The 19,254-nt window shown below is 40.6% G+C and overlaps 1 pseudogene across 1 annotated transcript; it reads right to left on the bottom strand.

Moving 5' to 3' along the window:
- Positions 1–16,760: 16,760 nt before the first annotated feature.
- LOC101010612 lies at positions 16,761–18,921 on the bottom strand (annotated as a pseudogene). The gene has a single exon (XR_004184743.1). The product of XR_004184743.1 is annotated as a dynein regulatory complex protein 1-like (transcript).
- Between the last annotated feature and the right edge of the window lie 333 nt (positions 18,922–19,254).

Below are 19,254 nucleotides of genomic sequence, written 5' to 3'. Positions count from 1 at the left end.
GAAGGTGGAAGACTTCTGCAAGGAAAACTATGAGACACTGATGAAAGAAATTGAAGAGGACACAAACAAATCAAAAGACCTTTCAGGCTCATAAATTGGGAGAATTAATATTGTGAAAATGACCGTACTATCCAAAGCAATCTAAAGATTCAATGTAATTGCTATTAAAATGGCAATGTCATTTTTTCACAGAAATGGAAAAACAATCCTAAAATTAGTATGAAACCAAAAAAAGAGCTTGAATAGCCAAAGCAACCCTTAGGAAAAAGAATAAAGCTGGAAGCATCATACTACCTGACTCAAAACATATCACAAGGATATAGGAAACAAAACAGCATGACATTGGTATAAAAACAGACACAGACCAATGGAACAGAATTGAGAATCTAGAAACAAAACAACTGCATATTTACAGCCTAGTGATTTTCAGTGAAAGTGCTAGGAAAGGACAGCCTCTTCAATAAATGATGCTAGGAAAATTGGATATTCATATGCAGAAGAATAAAACTAGGTCCCGATATAATAAAAAAAAACTAAAATGTATTAAAGACTTAAACATAAGACTAAAAATTATGAAACTACTAGAAGAAAACATAGGGAACACATTACAGGACATTGTCATAGACAAATATTTTATGGTTAACACCTCAAAAGGACTGGCAACAGGAACAAAAATAGACAAATGGGACTATATTAAACTACAAAACTTCTGCACAACAAGGAAACAGTCAACAGAGTGAAGAGTCAACCTTTTTGATGGGATAAAATTCATCCGACAAGGGACTAATATTCAGAATATACAAGGAACTCAACAACAACAAAAATCCCATTAAAATTGACAAAAGACATGAATATGCATATCTCAAAAGAAGACGTGCAAGTGTGACCAACATTTACATGAAAAAATGTGCAACATTACTAATGATCTGGGAAATGTAAATCAAAATCACAATGAAGTATTATCTTACCCCAGTTAGAATGGTTATTACCAAAGACAAAAACTAAACACATTCTGGTGAGGATGTGAAGAAAGGGGAATACTCATTCCCTGCTAGTTGGAATGTAAATTAGTACAACCATTATTGAAAACAGTGTAGAAGTTCTTCAAAAAATTAAAAATAGAACTACCATGTAATTCAGCAATTTCACTGATGCATATATATCCAAAAGAGAGGAAATCAATATTTTTGAGATATATCTGCACTCCCATATTCATCGCAGCACTGTTCACAATAGCTAAGATAGGGTATCAACCTAAGGGTCTATCAGTGGATAAATAGATGAAGAAAATGTGGTATATATACATAATGGAATACTATTCAGCCATAAAAAAGAATGAAATCTTATCACTTCCAGCAACATTGATGGAATGGGAGGTTATTATGTTAAAGTGAAATAAGCCAGGCACAGAAAGTCAAAGATCATGTGTCCTCTTTCATTTGTGGGAGCTATAAATGTGGATCTCATGGAGGTGGTTACCAGAGGCTGGGAAGGATCACTGGGGTGGGGGAGGAGATAAGAGAGGTTGGTTAACGGATACAAAAATACAGTTGGGTAGGTTGGGTGTTGTGGCTGAAGCCTGTAATCCCAGCACTTTGAGGCTGAGGTGAGTGGATCACCTGACATCAGGAGTTCAAGACCAGTCTGGACAACATGGTGAAACCTGTTTCTAGTAAAAATACAAAAAATATCAGGACATGGTGGCATGTGCCTATAATCCCACCTGCTTGGGAGGCTGAGGCAGGAGAATTGCTTGAACCTGAGTGGCAGAGGCTGCAGTGAGCTGAGATTGCACCACTGGACTTCAGCCTGGATGACAGAGCAAGACTCCATCTCAAAAAACAAAACAAAACAAAACAAAAAAACAGTTGAATAGAAAGAGTAAGTTCTAGTGTTTAATAGCACAGTGTGGTGACTAGAGTTAACAATAATTTATTTTATATTTCCAAATAGCTAGAAGAGAAGATTTGAAATTCCCAACACAAAGAAATGATAAATTTTGAGGTGATGGATATTTTAACTACCCCGATTTGATCATTACACATTCTAGGCATGTATCAAAATATCACGTGTACCCCATAAATACATTACTATAAAATTATTATGTATCCACAAAAACAATCAATTAAAAATTAGGTAATCTATGAAAGAGGCCATGGATGGGAAGGCCACACTGCCAATCAGACCTTGGCCATCCTCCTTGTCATCCAAAACCTTTCTTGGTGTCCAGCCTTGTTTGGGCTCTAGAAGAAGTCAGCTTTTCCACTCCTTCCCTGTGATTTTTGGATATTCTCTATTCTTTAAAATTTTTGCTTGCAAAACCACCAATTCTCTGACCTAACCTCTTTTCTCTGGTTAATTAATGAAGGGAGCTAATAGTAGCCAACAAACTCTTAATACTCGATTTTACAATCTCTTACCCTAGAGCTGCAGGCTGAATAGGCAGGGACTCTGCCTTCCAAATTTTAACAACTGATTTATTAAGGCGTGACAAGGGTCTGCAGCCCTCCAGCCTGACACCAGGTTCCTCACTAACTGCCTCTCGTCTTCTAAGGCAAGTTTTTTATTTTATTTTTTGAGCTAGAGTCTCACTTTGTTGCCTAAGCTGGGGTGCGGTGGTATGATCTTTCCTTCATGCAGCCTCCACTTCTGCAGGCTCAGGTGATCCTTCCACCTCAGCCTCCCTGGTGGCTGGGACTACAGGCGTGTGCCTCCATGCTTGGCTAATTTTTAATTTTTTTTCTAGAGATGGAATTTTGCTTTGTTGCCCAGGCTGATCTTACATTACTGGGTTCACGCGATCCTCCTGCCTCAGCCTCCCAAAGTGCTGGGATTATAGGCATGAACCACATAATAATATTTTTTGTTACAACATCACATCTCTTCAAAGTACTGTTTGACTTATTCACATTACTCATTGAACAGAACTAGTAACAGGTCTCCATCCACATGTGATGGCACTGGGAAACACTGTCTAATATGAGTCCAAAGGAAGGAGAAAAACAGGTATGGATGAGTTATAGTTGTCTTTTTCAAAGATTCCTTACCTTCTACACTGACAGTGTAAAATCTAATGTTAATGAAATATTAGCAAATGAAATCCAACCATGTATAAAAAATAATATACCCATTGAGATTTATCCCAGGTATGCAAATGTGATGGCTGATTTTACTTGTCAACTTGGCTAGGTCTTGGAACTCAATATTTGGTCAAACATCAGTCTGGATGTTGTGAAGTTACTTTTTTTTTTTGGACAGGATTAACATTTAAGTTGTTAGACTTTAAGTAAAGCAGATCATCCTCCAAAATGTGGGTGGGCCTCATCCAATCAGCTGAAGACCATAAGAAAAGACAGACTGAGGTCCCCTGAGGAAGATGGAATTGTGCCTCCAGATTATATTTGGACTCAAGCTGGGACATCATCTTTTCCTAGCTCAGCTTCCACACTGTGGATTTGATTTTGGACTTGCCAGCCTCCCCACCCACGTGAACCAATTCCTTAAAATTTCTCTCTCTCTCTCTCTCTCTCACACACACACACACACACCCTATCCTAGTAGTTCTGTTTATCTGGAGAACTCTCAGAAATACAAACAAGGCTGATTGGACATTCAAAGTCAATTAATATAAGCTTTCCCCTTAAAAGTCAATTAACATATTCCATCTCTGGAAGAGATTAAAGAAAACTCATGTGGTCATATCAATAGAAAACAAAAAAGTATTTGACAAAATACAACTCCGTTCATCATAAAAACTCTCAGCAAACTTTGAATAAAGGGGAATACCCTCAAATTGATAAAGGACATCTACAAAAAACCTGCTACTAACATCATACTTCATGGTGAGAAGCAACAGGTGAGCAGGTCCCCTTACCGCTTCCAATTAACACCATGCTGGAAGTCCTAGCTAATGTGTGAAAACATGAAAAGAAAGTATAAGATACACAGATTGGAGGAGAAGAAATAAAGCTGCGTTTGTCATCAGATGACATGATATCTATGCAGAAAATCCCAAATAATCGACCAAAAACCTCCTGGAACTAATAAGTGATTATAGCAATGATATAGTTTGGATATTTGTTCCTGCCCAAATCTCATGTTGAAATGTAATCCTCAATGCTGGAGGTGGAGCCTGCTGGGAGGTGTTTAAGTCATGGGGGCGGATCCTCATGAATGGCTTGGGCCAGCCCGTTGGTGATGAGTGAGCTCTCGCTCAGAGTTCAGATGAGATCTAGTCGTTAGTAGTGTGTGGCACCTCCCCCTCCACAGAGTCTCTTTCTTGCTTCTGCTTCAGCCATGTGATATGGCTTCTCTCACTTTGCTGTTTGCCATGATTGGAAGCTTCCTGAGGCCTCCCAGAAGCAGAGGCTGCCATGCTTTCTGTACAGCCTGTAGAACCATGAGCCAATTAGACCTCTTTTTTTTAAAAATAAATTACCCAATCTCAAGTATTTCTTTATAGCAATGCAAGCATGTCCTAACAGCAAATTTGAAGGATGCTAAGTTTACCAGGCAAAAGCCATTTGTTCCCCCTATATACCAGCAATGAACAATTGGGATTTAAAGTGGAAAACCGAATACTATTTATATTAGCACCAGAATCTGAAATACTTGGGTGTAAATCTAATAAAACATATACAAGATATATATTAGGAAAACTTTAAAACTCTGAAGAAATGAAAGAAGATCTAAATCAGTTGAGAGATATTCCACGTTCATGAAAAGAAAGACAATATTCTTAAGATGCTTCCCCAGCATCCCATAGATTTAAGCATGATCCTAACAAATTCCCATCACTTTATTTTGTGGATGTTGGCAAACTGATTCTACAGTTTATATGGAAAGGGAAAATACTCAGAAGAGACAACACAATATTGACGAAGAACAAAATTAGAGGACTGACTCTTCCCAACTTTTATGCAAGACTTACTGTAAAGTCACAATAATCGGGACAGTGTGGAATTGGTGAAAGGACAGACAAATAAATTGATAGAACAAAATTGTCTGAAAATAGACCCCCATAACCATAGTCAACTGATCTTCAACAAAGGAGCAAAGGCAGTTCAATGGAGAAAACGTCATATTTTCACTAAAGGAATCTAGAGACAGGCCTTATAGGCCCTATGCTTTTCACAAAAATTAACTCAAAGTGGATCATAGGCCCAAATGTACAGCATAAAACTATGAAACTTTTAGAAGATAATAGAAGAAAATCCAGATGATGTTGGTCTTGGCAATGAGTTTTTAGATATAATACAAAAATCACAATTTGTAAAAAACATAAAATTAGTTAACTGAGTTTTATTAAAATGAAAAAATGTCTACATGTGAAAGACCCTGTCAAGAGAATGAAAAAGTCAGGCCACAGAGTGGGAGGAGAAAGTGTATATGTGATAAACGACTTGTATCTAAAACACATAAAGAACCATTATTAAATTTAAACAATAAGAAAACAACCCAATTAAAACATGTGGAAAACGTCTGAACAGACACCTCACCAAAGGAGGCTTGCAGATGGCAAATAAGCACATGAAAATATGCTCCACGTGATGTGCCATTGGGATGGCAAATGAAAACAACAATGAGCTACCACCACCAGCTACTAGAATGGAGAAAATCCCAAACAGAACAAATGAGACCAAAAACTCTCAACGCCGAATGCTGTGGAGGATGTGGGGCAAAAAGAACTCTCTTTCATTGCTGGTAGGAATACAAATGGTGCAGCCACTTTGGAAGACAGTTTGACAGTTTTAGAAGCTAAATCTTATCTTACCATACAATCAATGAGTTGAAAACTTATGTCCATGTAAAAATCTGCATCAGTTTTTATAGCAGCTTTGTTCGCAATTGCCAAACTTGGAAGCAATTAAGATACCATTCACAGGTGAATGGATCAGTTAACTGTGGTACATCCGGACAGTGGAATATTATTCAGCAATAAAAAGTGAGCTCTCAAGGGCAGGCATGATGGCTCACACCTGTGATCCCATCACTTTGGGAGGTTGAGACAGGAGGATCACTTGAGCCCAAGAGTTCTAGATCAGCATGGGCAATATAGCCAGATACCATCTCTACAAAAATTTAAAAAGTGGGCATGATGGTGGTGCCTGTAATCCCAGCTGTGTGGGAGGCTAAGGCAAGGGGATCACTTGAGCCTGGGAGGCTGAGGCTGTAGTGAAATACGATTGCACCACTGCACTCCAGCCTGGCTGACAGAACAAGACCCTATCAAAACCAAAAAACAAACAAACAAACAAAAAACAAAAAATGATTAAACCACAAAACACATGGAGGAATCTTAAATACATATTGCTAAGTGAAAGCAGCCAGTTGGAGAAGGCTAAATACTTTATGTTTCCAAGCTATATATTTGGAAAGGCAAAACTACAGAGAGAGTAGAGAGATCAGCAGTTGCCAGGGTTTGGCAACTTCTTCTTCTTCTTCTTGCCTGAGGATTTTCTCTGGTAGTCAGGGTTTGGAATGAATAGTGAAATACAGGGGATACTATTCTGCATAAAACTGCCATGGTGGATACGTGGCATTGCGCATTTGTCAAAACTCATGAACTGTACAACACAAGTAGTGAACCCTAAGGTAAACTACGGATTTCAGTAGTTTACTAAATCACTCCCCAAAGGCCGCATCTCCAAATCCATCACATTGAGGATTAGGGCTTCAATATATGAATTTGGGGAGAGGTGAGGACATATTCAGTCCATAACAGGATCTCAATAGGCAGGAACAAGACTGTAATAGTAAGCCAGCTAATAATAGAAAAATGTTGAAAATTATCCAAGGAAAAGAAATTCTGGAATCCTGTACAGCAGTAAAAGTGAAAAAAATACAACACCCCACAACAACATAGATGAATCTTGGAAACAAGATGTATCAAAATTGGTAAAAAATGCCAATCACAGCAACTGCATATAGTATGATATAATTTTATATAGCTCAAAGGCAAACAGAATCAGACAAGTTCAGATATACATACATATTCGATAATTTCGATAATTTTTTTTTTTTTTTTTGAGACAGAGTCTGCCTCTGTCACCCAGGCTGGAGTGCAGTGGTGCCATCTCGGCTTACTGCAACCTCCACATCCAAGGTTCAAGAGATTGTCCTGCATCAGGCTCCTGAGTAGCTGGGGCTACAGGTGTATGCCATGACACCCAGCTATTTTTTGTATTTTTAGTAGAGACAGGGTTTCTCCATGTTGGCCAGGCTGGTCTTGAACTCCTGATCTCAGGTGATCTGCCTGCCTTGGCCTCCCACCGTGCTGGGATTACAGATGTGAGCCATAGAGCCCAGCCATATTTGATAAATTTTTATTATGGAAAGGGAGGGAATGATGCATACAAAAATAAAGAGTGTGGCTACCTCTGATCAAGAGACAAAAGGATACACAAAAGAAGGAAACACAGATGCAAATAATTGATGATCTAGTTTCAGGTCAGGACATGGGTATTGGATAAGGTTTCAGATTTGCTGATGGGAATGTGAATTGGTGCCAAGACTTTGGAGGATGACATGGCATTATCTTGTTAATTTAAACATTCATACACCCGTGGCAGTAATTTTTGGGGCCCTTCAGGTGCCCTGGGCCTTTACACTTTAGTGTATACTGGTGTAACCTGTAACTGCTAGCATCTGCATCTTCTTGCCTGAGGGTTTTCTGTGGTAGTCAGGGTTTCTGTGCACAACAGGCCTGTAGTTGCACAGGATTTTGCTCTGCACAAGCTGCCATCAACAAATGACTAACAAGTTAGCATATAAATACCCCAGCTCCCTCGCTGCTAGGGTGTGTGTGTTGGGGGAAGTACTGGGAAGGTGTTTGTTTGACACTGGCTTCCTGAGGCCCCTGGTAAGTTTCAGCTACAGTTATTTCCATGGTAACATGCTTATTAGTGCACTTTTTATTGGCTTCCTTTCATCCCCAACTCTTCCACCATTGTTTCCTGGCATCACCTCTCAAGCAAACTGTACACTTAAAATATTCTCTCAAAATCAGCTTCTGGGGATCCCCAACACAGACAAAAGTGGTCCTGGGAAGCAGATTCTTGGAACACAATTCTGAAATTGGATACATGTCTAACAAGATTGCAGTTAGGGCCTCCTGTTTGGTGTTATGTGGGATGATGATAAACCTTTGCATGTTGTAGCCCCACAATTTCTGAGACTTTCATCTGCAGTGAATTGGCTGGGTCTCAGCTCTATCTGTGTCATGACCAGGAAGTAAGGGACTCCTTCAAGCTTCCATGGCTCTCTGTATGTGTTCTTTTTGCTATGTTCATAGCTTTCACTGCTTCTTTTCTCCTGTGTACACTCTGTATGGTCATGAGAAAAAGTTGGTGACTCCATAATCTTTAGCAGCCCTCTTGTTGCCATGACAACAAAGTGCCACTGCACCTTGACCTGCCCATGCCTTTTTCTCTCCTTGTACTTTGCCTGCACTCCTGTCAGGGACTGTCTGAGACATCATGGTGCCACCATGTGTCATGGATGGCCACCCCATTTCCTGCAGGCAATCAATTACGCCTGTGGTCCTCAAATATGTGAGACAACTTTCCAGAAGCCCGTTTTGAAAGTCAGTTTCCTGAGGTCATTTCTGTGATGAATTACTTTATCAGTGGCCGTCCCAATGGAAAACAGAGGTCACACTCAGATTACAATGGCTTTATACAGTGGCTTACAGGGCATGGACTCTTCTTCAGCTCCCTGGAAGAGTTTGTCTAAGAATGTTGATATTTCCCTAAATAATTATCAGAAATCCCCTAAAAATCATGTCTGGTTCACAGTTTTCTCTGGGGTAAGGTTATAAATTGTAGATTAAACTTTTTAAATACTTATATTTATCCACTTAGAGTTCATCCAATTATTCACACTTAGTGCCTTAAAGCTTTCCCAAATATTCTTTGTTACATTTAAACATCTGTAGGATGTGTGTGATGTCACTTTTTATTTCTGACATTAGTTATTTGCTTTTTTTCTTTTCTTCCCCAACAAGTGTTATCAGGGGTTTACCAGTTTTATTAATTCCCTTGGTTGATCATTTCTTTGCTTTATTATCCTCAGTTTAGTCATTTTCTTATATTATTTTAATGATCTCTTTCCTTCTATTTTCAGTTGGTTTTACATTCTTTTTTAACTTCTTGAGATGAATTTTTAGTTCATCAACTTTCAGGCTTTTATCTTTCATAATATATACTTTTAAGGCTATCAGTTTTCCTCTAAGCACTGTTTAGGCTGCATCTCACCATGTTTTCATATGTAATATTTCCCTTATTCAGTTAAAAATATTTTAAACTTATTTTAATTTTAACGTTTCCATTATGATTTCTCCTTTAGCTTCAGGATTATTTAGTAGTTTATATCTTACTTTCCAAACATATGTGTATTTTAACTTACCTCTTTGCCATTTATTTCTGACTTAGCACTGTGGTCACATCATCACTAAATACTTTTAGTCTTTCAAAATGTGTTAAGTCTTCCTTTGTGGTCATAAATGGTATAAATTGTGAATATTCCACCTGTCTTGAAATGAAGGTGCATTCTGTAGCTGCTCTTTCTAAGATCTGTATATGCCTAGTAGATCAAATTTATTGATCATATTGTTCAAATTAAGCTCATTTTCCTTATCCTTTTTTCTGCTGTTTAGTCAGGAGAATTTTAATTGACTTACCTTCAAGTTCACTGATTATTCTACCTGCTCAAGTTTCGTCTTGATCCTGTGGTGAAGTTTTCATTTTAGTTACAGTACTTTGCATTTCAAGAATTCTATTTGGCCCTATTTATAATTTCTATCTCTTTGCTCGATATTCTCTCTCTCTGTGGTTCTGAGGCATTGTTCTCCTGGTTTCTTTAGCTCTTTGAGAATATTTAAGACAGTTGATTTAAGTCTTTGTCTAGTAAATCCACAGTCTGGAAGCTACATAGGGAAAGTTTCTGTTAATTTACCTTTTCCTGTGAAAGGGTCATACTTCCTGTTTTTCTGCATGTCTCATACTTCTTTGTTAAAAACTACTGGAAAATTTGAATAAATATTATAATATGGGAGACTAAGTTCTTCTCCTAGGGTTTGTTAATTTGCTGCTTTCGTTAGCATGTGTTATAGTTGTTGTTTAGTGACTTTTCTTTTTTTTTTTTTTTTTTTTTTGAGCGAGGAGTCTGGTTCTGTCGCCGGGCTGGAGTGCAGTGGCGGGATCTCAGCTCACTGCAAGCTCCGCCCCTGGTTTGCATGGCTTCTCCTGCCTCAGCCTCCCGAGTAGCTGGGACTACAGGCCGCCTAAGCCAGCTAGTTTTGTATTTTTGAAGTAGAGGCCGGGGTTTCACCGTGTTAGCCAGGATGGTCTCGATCTCTGACATAAAGTGATCCGCCGTCTCGGCCTCTAAAAAAGTGCACTTTGTAAAGGAGCTTTTAGCAAGACCTTTGTGATATGTGTACAGGAAATCTTTGTTATGTTAGTTTAGTGAGGTCGTAAGTGTTTTTGACAGACTTTCTTAAATTCTTTAAGCCAAAGAAAGAAAGAAGAGAGAAAGACACTCCTGTTCTTTGCAGGCTGGCTCTGGGTTACTTAGAACATAACTGCAACCTTAGCCAGGTCATTTACAGCTCTGCCTTAGCTTTTGCCACTTCCTGCTCATGTGAAGCCTAACGATCAATGAGAGGTGAAAGCAGGAGTCTTCTCAGGTCTCATCTGAGTATACATTTAGAAATACATGTGGCTGTTTGAATTCCTTAGTATGTGTGGGAGTTTTAAAGTTCTCATTTCCCCACATGTTTCCTTCCTTAGCCTTTTTCTTCCTAGGTGTTTTGTACTGTCTACTGTTTTCCCCTTCTATTATCTGTTGACCTAGATGGTTGTGACAAATGAAATGCCTTTAAATATGTATGTATGCCCAGGAGGCTGTTGGCTCCTGCAGAATTCTGTGTATGTGTTTGTTAGGGGGTAGGACACAGGGGAGGGAGGGCAGGGGCAGAGTGGGCACAAAACAAAGGCAAGCTCCTGAGCTGATCCCTCAGAGAGCTGTCAGATAGGTCGAGATTAGCACAAGCACAATTCTTTGAGAAGTGACAGCAGCTTTTTACTCCCTCTGGCACCAGCAAACCACACTGGAAAGATGAACTGCTGTTGCCCTGGCTACTTTCTGAGCTGGGGAAATGGGGTTTATAGAGCGGGGAAGAAAATTCACAATTCTCTTTTACCCAAATTTAGCAGTTTCTTTCTTCATTAAAGCATCCTTTGTTTTAAGTTTTTGGATTTATATTCTAGAGTTATGAAAAAATGAATTCTGTCAGTTTTTGCAAGCTTAGTATTTTTGTGAAGGACACGTTTTGGGCTGCCATTTTCAGTGACAATACTCCCAGACCATTTACATTTAATGTAAATACTGATATATTGAGCCTAAAATCTCCTGTCTAGCCATGTGGTTTTAAAAAATTAATATAATTTTCCAATGACAAATCATAGTGGAGAATATATATTTATGGAGTTCAATGCAATGTTTTGTTTGTTTGTTTTCTTTGAGACAGAGTCTGGCTCTGTTATGCCCAACCCACAGAGTGCAGTGGCATCATCTCAGCTCACTGTACCTCTGCCTCCCGGGGTTCAGTGATTCTCTGCCTCAGCCTCCCAAGTAGCTTGGATTACAGGCATGTACCACCATGCCCAGCTGATTTTTGTATTTTTAGTGGAGACTAGGTTTCACCATGTTGGCCAGGCTAGTCTTGAATTCCTGACCTCAAGTGATCCACCTACTTTGGCCTCCGAAAGTGCTGGGATTACAGGCGTGAGTCCCGCTACCCGAAGGCCACAATATTTTGGTACATGTAAACAATGTGGAATGAAGTTAGATAAAGCTAATTAATGTATCTGTTACCTCATTTTTAACTTGTGGAAGACCCTTTCAATTGACTCTCTCAGTTATCTCAAAATATACATTATTATTGAGTATAGTCACTCTGTCATGCAATAGATCTCAGAACTTATTCCTCCTGTGTATCCTGAGACTTTGTACCCTTTGACTAACCATGCTCCATTCCCTACCTCACTTACTAATATCTGGTAACCACCATTCTATTCTCTTTCTTCCTATGAGCTCAGCTCTTTTTGGTTCCCACAGATAGAGTGAATAATGCTGTTCTTGTTCATCTTCTTTTATCCCTTTTTCTTGCTTCCTTTGGATGGACTTCTTACAGTTGCATTTTTTTTCTATTAGTTTAATTTATAAAAATTTGTCACTAATTCTTTGATCTTCTTTTCAGCTATGATGATGCAGTGTTATTAGCCCTTCATTACTTGTATGTTATTGCTATGTATCCTAAATTGTTTTTAATTTTCTATCCTCACTAGACATCACACCTCATCATTGTTATTAGTTAATAACTCTTAAAAATGTAACTCACCTGTGTGCTTTACACTCTTCAATTCTTTTTTTTCTCTCTGAGGGTTTCACTCTGGGGTCATTTTCCTTCTTTTCTTAAACCTATCTTTAAAGTAGTTCCTTTAGTGTGTGTCCCTGGCAACAAATGTTCTGTTTGTCTGAGAAAATATTTCTTTAGCTTCAGCCAAAAGAATTGGGAGTTGCAAAGAAAAGTACAAAGAATTTTTATCTGAATCATTCAAGAGAGTATTTTCTGACCTGCCACCTCCTCCTTCATAAATATTTTAGTGTGTTTTCTACAAATCAGGATAGCTCCTGTATAATGGCTATTTATGTGTTAGAAACCATGTATTCAAACTGGATCCAAATTCCATTCCAGTACCATAGGATTCATACTGAGTTCTCTCTGTAGTCTGTTTCTTGAACTGCTATATAAATAAAATACCTGAGACTGGGTAATTTATAAAAGAAAAGAGGTTTATTGACTCATGGTTCTTACCAAACTATCCAGGAAGCATAGTAGCTTCTGCCTGGCTTCTGGGAGGCCTGAGGCAACTTAAAATCATGGTTGAAGGTAGAGAGGCAGGCTGCACATGCCAGAGCAGGAGAGAAAAAGAGACCAGGGGAGGTGCCGTGCTTCGCTCTGTGAATCTCAGGAGGACTCTAAGAGAAAAGCAGCACTAGGGATTGTGCTAAACCATTCCAAGAGAGAACCTGCCCCATGATCCAGCCACCTACCACCAGGCCCCCACCTCCAACACGGGGATTACAATTAGAGATTTGGGGTGGGGGACTGCAGATCAACCATCACTCCCTTTTGGTGGCCCCGGAACTATCTTCTCTCTTTTCTATTATTTTCAGTATATTTACTTACTTGACCAATCCCCTTGTGTGACCAATCTGCGTCTCTGCCAGTATTCTCTTCCCGTCTGCCATTCCGGCTCCCCCTCCATTCTAGTCTGCACTCCCTCCCCATCTGGAACCCTTCTCACCACTTAGATCTGACTTTCCACATGAGGCTGCCCTCCTGCTCCTGTGGATGCTTCGAGCCTGGACTCCCACCACTGGCTTCCCTCTGGGCCCCTGCATCTCTCCTCCCACCCCCCGCCATGCGGAGCCACCCCGACCCTTGGTCTGCCCACTGGGCTGGCAGGCCAAACTGCTCTTCTCAGGAAGAGAAATTATACCTGGTTGAATAGAGTCACTCCCAAATTTATGTCCCACCCCAGAACTTGAGAATGTGGCCTTATTTGGAAAGAGACTTGGCAGATGTAATCAAGGTAACATGAAGAGGCCACACTACGGTAGAGTGGGTCCTAGATCCCGCATGGTCAGTGCCATTATAAGAAGAGAAACATTGAGACACAGATATGAGGAGAACACTGCGTGAAGGCAGAGGCAGAGGCTGGAATGATGCGTCTGCAGGCCCAGGAGCGCCCAGGGCAGTCGACAACCACAGGAGCTGGAACAGTTACATTTGGTGCTGCACTAAGTCCTTTGCATGTTATCTCATATGATTTCCAGAAAAACATGGTGAGCTAAATATTATCAAGATTCTAATGAAATAAAGAAACATTGATTATCACAGCACACAAAAAGTAAGGGAGTAATTAGTAGAATTGGGATTAGAATCCAGATATGCTTGACCACAAAAGAAATACTATTTTTCTGTAATATGCTGATATCTATGAGTGTATATTGGGTACTGGGTTTAAAGTTGACAGAACCTTTTATATACACCATTTAGTGATCTTCCTAATGATGTTGGTGTAGTCACTTGGTCTTAGCCGAGGGAATTGGTGGGTTCTTGGTCTCACTGACTTCACGAATGAAGCCGCGGACCCTCAAGGTGAGTGTTACAGTTCCTGAAGATGGGGTGTCTGGAGTTTGTTCCTTCAGACATTCAGATGTGTCTGGAGCTTCTTCCTTCTGGTGGGTTCGTGGTCTCACTGTCAGGAATGAAGCTGCAGACTTTTGTGGTGTTACAGCTTTTAAAGGCTGTCTGGAGGTTGTCCGTTTCTTCCCCGAGTGGATTCAGTGGTCTCACTGGCTAGGAATGAAGCTGCAGACCCCTTCCGCGGGGGTGTGTTACAGCTCATAAAGTTAGAGATCGACCCAAAGAGTGAGCAGCAGCAAAGTTTACTACAAAGAGCAAAAACTAAGCTTCCCTGGCGTGAAGAAGCCAACTAACTGATTTGTCACTGCTGGCTCGACAACCTGCTTTTATTCCTTATCTGGCCCCACCTACATCCTGCTGATTGGGCCATTTTGCAGACAGCTGATTGACCTGATTTGACAGAGTGCTGATTGGTACGTTTACAATCCTTCAGCTAGACACAGAGTCACAGAGAGCTAGTTAGCTAGATACAGAGTTAGCTAGATATAGAGTATCAATTGGTGTATTTACAAACTTTGAGCTATACACAGAGTACTGATTGGTGTATTCACAAACCTTGAGCTAGACACAGAGTGCTGATTGGTGCTTGTTGTATATTTGGACCCTGCTGTCAGAAGGAGCAATTGACTGCTGGCTGTATCAGCATGCTTATGTCCTATTTGTAAATTATTAGATCCACCAAGGTGCATACAAAACAAGCAACATTGTACTTTTAAATCTATAAGCTATGCATAAGAGGCAAATAAGAAAAAAAATGCATATAGGATCATTCAGACATTTTTAGAAGCACAAAGAACATTTTTTAAAAAACCTTTTATTTTGAGTTCAGGGGTACATATGCAGGTTTGTTACGCAGGTAAGCGTGTGCCATGGGAGTCTGTCGTACAGATGATTTAATTACCCAAGTATTAAGCCTAGTGCCCCTTAGTTATTTTTCCCGACCCTCTCCCTCCTCCCGGCCTCCACCCTCCAATAGGCCCCAGTGTGTGTCGTTCCCCTCTGTGTGTCCATGTGTTCTCAAAAGCAACATATTTTATGTCAGTAACTGAAAATCTATTTTAAGTAATAATCATGGTTCTTAGCAATACAGTTGTTTTTAGAAATTTAAAAAAAGAAGCTAGAAGGGGCAAGAAAGGATCCTACCCTACAGGCTTTAGAGAGAGCCCAGCCCTTCTGACACTTTGAGTTTAGACTTCCAGCTTCCACAGCTGTGCAAGAATATACTTCTGTTCTTTATGGTCCTTGTTAGGATAGCCCTAGGGAATGAAAACAGAAAAGAACAGAAAAATAAAAGTCATCTTTATTTTCAAAAGATAGTTTCTCTGGCTTAGCAGGTATTTCTTTTAGCACTGTAAAGATAGCATCTCATTCTCTTTGTTTCTGTTATGACATTAGCTGCCAGCCTCACTGGTCCTCCTTTAAAGCTACTGTGAGCTTCCCTGCCCTTGGCTACTTTTAAGATAGCCTTTCTTTTTTTTTTTTTTTTCAGTATTCAGGAGTTTTATAATGTTATGGATGGATGTGGTTTCCTTTCCTTTTCTTTTCTTTCCTTTCCTTTTCTTTTCTTTTCTTCTTAAGAGTCTTGCTGTCACCCAGGCTGGAGTGCAGGGGTGTGATCTTGGCTCACTGCAACCTCCACCTCCTGAGTTCAAGAGATTCTCCCGGCTTAGCTTCCCAAGCAGCTGGAATTACAGGTGAGCACCACCAAGCCAGGCTAATTTTTGTATTTTTACTAGAGACAGGGTTTCACCATGTTGGCCAGGTTGGTCCGAAGCTCCTGTCCTCAAGTGATATGCCTGCCTCAACCTCTTAGAGTGCTGAGATTGCAGGCATGAACCACCATGCCAGGCCCAGATGAGATTTTCTACATATTTTATTCTATATGAATGATGGGGTGGATATTTCCTTAAGTTTAGAGAGATTTCTGCAATTGCCTCTTTAAAAATGTTTCTTCTTTTCTTTCTCACTTTTCCTTCTGGGACTCTAACTACCTATATGTTAGACCTTACCAGTGGACACTGTCTTCTTTTAACCCTCCAGTTCCGTGCTTGTGTTTTTGTCTGTCCTTCATTCTGGATATTTTCTTCTGATCCAGCTTCTGGTTCACTAATTTTTCTTCAGCTGTGTTAAGTCTGCTCTTAAACCCATCATGTGATTTTAATTGTACACTTCTGTTCTAAAATCCTAAATCCAAAAAGATCTGTTTATGTGTGTTTTATAGTTTTCTAATTTATGATGAAATTTTCAGATTGCTTAAACTCTTCAAACCTAGTAGCACTGTTATTTTATTAGTTTTAAAATTTTACTTATTTTTATTCTTTTTTTTTTTTTTTTTTTAATCCCTTTTAAAAAAGGCTTAATCATAATGCAGGACACAGGTAACCTCTGGCTCCTTATTCTCGACAGGCTATAAAGACAGCCCTGAAAATCCAGAGAGCCGGGCTCCAGGTAAAGGCCCCAGTGGGTGATATGAGCTGGCTCCTCAGATAGACACTACAGCATCAGGCTGTAGCCCTACCACATCAGCCTTTGGAGTTCCAGCTCTATTTTGTGGGTAACCTAACACCTGAGTGGGAGGAACTTGCAGTTCAGAGTTGATCTTGGAGTTCAGATACTGCTGCAGCAGCGCCTGCAGCTCTGGTGTTCTGCTGCTCCAGAGAACTGTTTTCTCTCCAGCAGCAGCTTCTTGGCCTCTGGGTCAGGACAATGTGGTACTTCTCCAAGGCTGTGTAGAGGGCATCCCAGAGGTTCTGCTTTGGAGGAAGGGATACCGTGGTCAGGGCCTGCCAGTACTCTGAGTCCTTGGAGTTGTTACATATTCTCTGCACTCTTGGGCGTGGCCTCATGAGTCCATAGGCTTCTTTCAGTAGACCCATGACAAAGGCCTCCAGAATCTTGGAGGACATCATTGGGGTGGATGTCCCAGGAGGGTGGGTCTCCTCCTCTCTTTCCTCCTTCTTCTCCCTCTTCCACCAGGCTTTCTTCCTTTGCTCCCTCCATCTCCGTCTGCTCTGCCAGCTCCAATTCTGACCCAATGCTTGTCTCCCTCCATGCTCGCCTTCTCCATGCTCGCCTGACTGCAGGACTTGATCTGGAGACTGGAAGATAAACGGCGAGCTCGATATTTAAGGAAGAAGCTCTATCAGTTTATACAAGTCATCTTCACTTTCAATTCCAAGGGCGGAGAAGATGGCTGCCCAGCCTCGTGCAGATAGCATTCATTCTGTTCAGGGCAGGAGAAGCGCTCACAGCCGTTCTCTATGAGGAACCCCGACTCGTCACACAGGAGCACTGTGATCTTCTTGGTAGTTTTTCAGAAATTTGCTCTCGGCAGGTGTGGACTTCTGGTTCGGTATGCCCTTCTGGCCTCCTCCCTCAGTGTGCATGAGCATTTCTTCTACTATCTGGCGCGGCGGACTTGGGCTGCTGAGAAATAGCCTCCAACATTCTTCAGGAACCAGAAATCAGGTGCTGTCCAGGGCTTCTCCCAGATGATGGGTGTGATGACCCTGTCCACATCAAAGGCTCTGGCTAGATCCTTTGCCTTCCTCTTCTCATTCATCAGCCACCTCCTGAAACTTCTCATCATCAATAAGAGCAAAATGCCGCATGGCTTTCTGTAGCTCCTTGAATTGCAACACAAGACGTTTGTAGTCCAAGGTTAGAGACTGGTTCTCCTCCTGAAACTGCTTTATTTGCTTGGCATATTTTGATCTCAGATTGTTAAGTATATCATGCAGGCGATTGATCTTCCTCTTCTGCTGGGATTTAATCACTGTGCTTTCTTCATCTCTCTTCTTCAGCACCTGCAAGTTGTACTCTAATTTCTCTTGGTTTAGTTGATAAATTGCTTTCCTCTGCTGAAGCTGCTGCTCAAGAATCTGCACATCCTGCTCCAGCTTGATCTTGATCGTGTTGTATTCTTCACAATCCCAGATCCTCTGCCTGTTCAGCTGCTTCTCATAGTCCTCCACTTTTTTCATGTGGTTGGTAAGATACTCCAGCTCTTTGGCATTATGAGCCTGAAGGGCCCGCTCCCATTTCTTCTTATTACTGGCCAGTAGCTCTTGGCGTTCCACCTCAAATGCTTTCTCAATGTTATAGAGCTCCTCACGAAAGGTTTTCATCACATTCTTCACCTGTTCTTCCATCCGCTCCAGAAGCAGGCAGATGTCATCTGACTGTTTCTTCAAATCCTTCACATACTGGTCATCCTTTGTTTTTAACTCCTGCTGTAACTCGCTGATGAGCTTGTTCTTATCTTCTAAGAGGCCAGCACAGTGCAGCTGTTGGGTATTGAGCATTTCCCACAGCTCTTGGGGAATTCTCTTCTGCTTGCCCTCTTCCCACTTTGAGGTGATTTCGTCAAATTTGTCCTGGCTGGTCTTAACTTCATTCTCCAGCTTCTCAATCCTCTGACGCTTTATCTCCTCTTCTTCGACTCTCCTGTGAATCTCTCTGATATCTATAGCCACCTGGATATTTGTCACCAACTCGGTGCCACAGAGCAGAAGTTTAGCCAATTTCAATCGGCTTTCTTCTTTCTGTTTGTAGCTCTTGCTTTGATCCTCCTCACTCTCCTTCTTCCCATCTAAATATTCTCCAAGTGCTTCCCTAGCAGCAGGGAAAGATGTCCACAGCAGTTAAGTAAACGGAGCCATATTTTCTTCTGATCCAGCTTCTGGTTCACTAATTCTTTCTTCAGCTGTGTTAAGTCTGCTCTTAAACCCATCATGTGAGCTCTTAATTGTACACTTCTGTTCTAAAATTCTAAACTAAAAAAGATCTGTTATGTGTGTTTTATAGTTTTCAATTTATGATGAAATTTTCAGATTGCGTTTAAACTCTTCAAACCTAGTAGCACTGTTATTTTATTAGTTTTAGAATTTTATTTATTTTTATTCTTTTCAGGAGACAGGGCTTCACTCTGTCACCCAGGCTGGAGTGCAGTGATTCAATCACAGCTCCCTGTAGCC

The sequence above is a fragment of the Papio anubis genome, chromosome 7, assembly GCF_008728515.1.
Source record: "Papio anubis isolate 15944 chromosome 7, Panubis1.0, whole genome shotgun sequence".
Taxonomy (NCBI): Eukaryota; Metazoa; Chordata; class Mammalia; order Primates; family Cercopithecidae; genus Papio; species Papio anubis.
The sequence above is the reverse complement of the archived record's forward strand: the minus strand, read 5'-3'. Positions and strand labels throughout refer to the sequence as shown.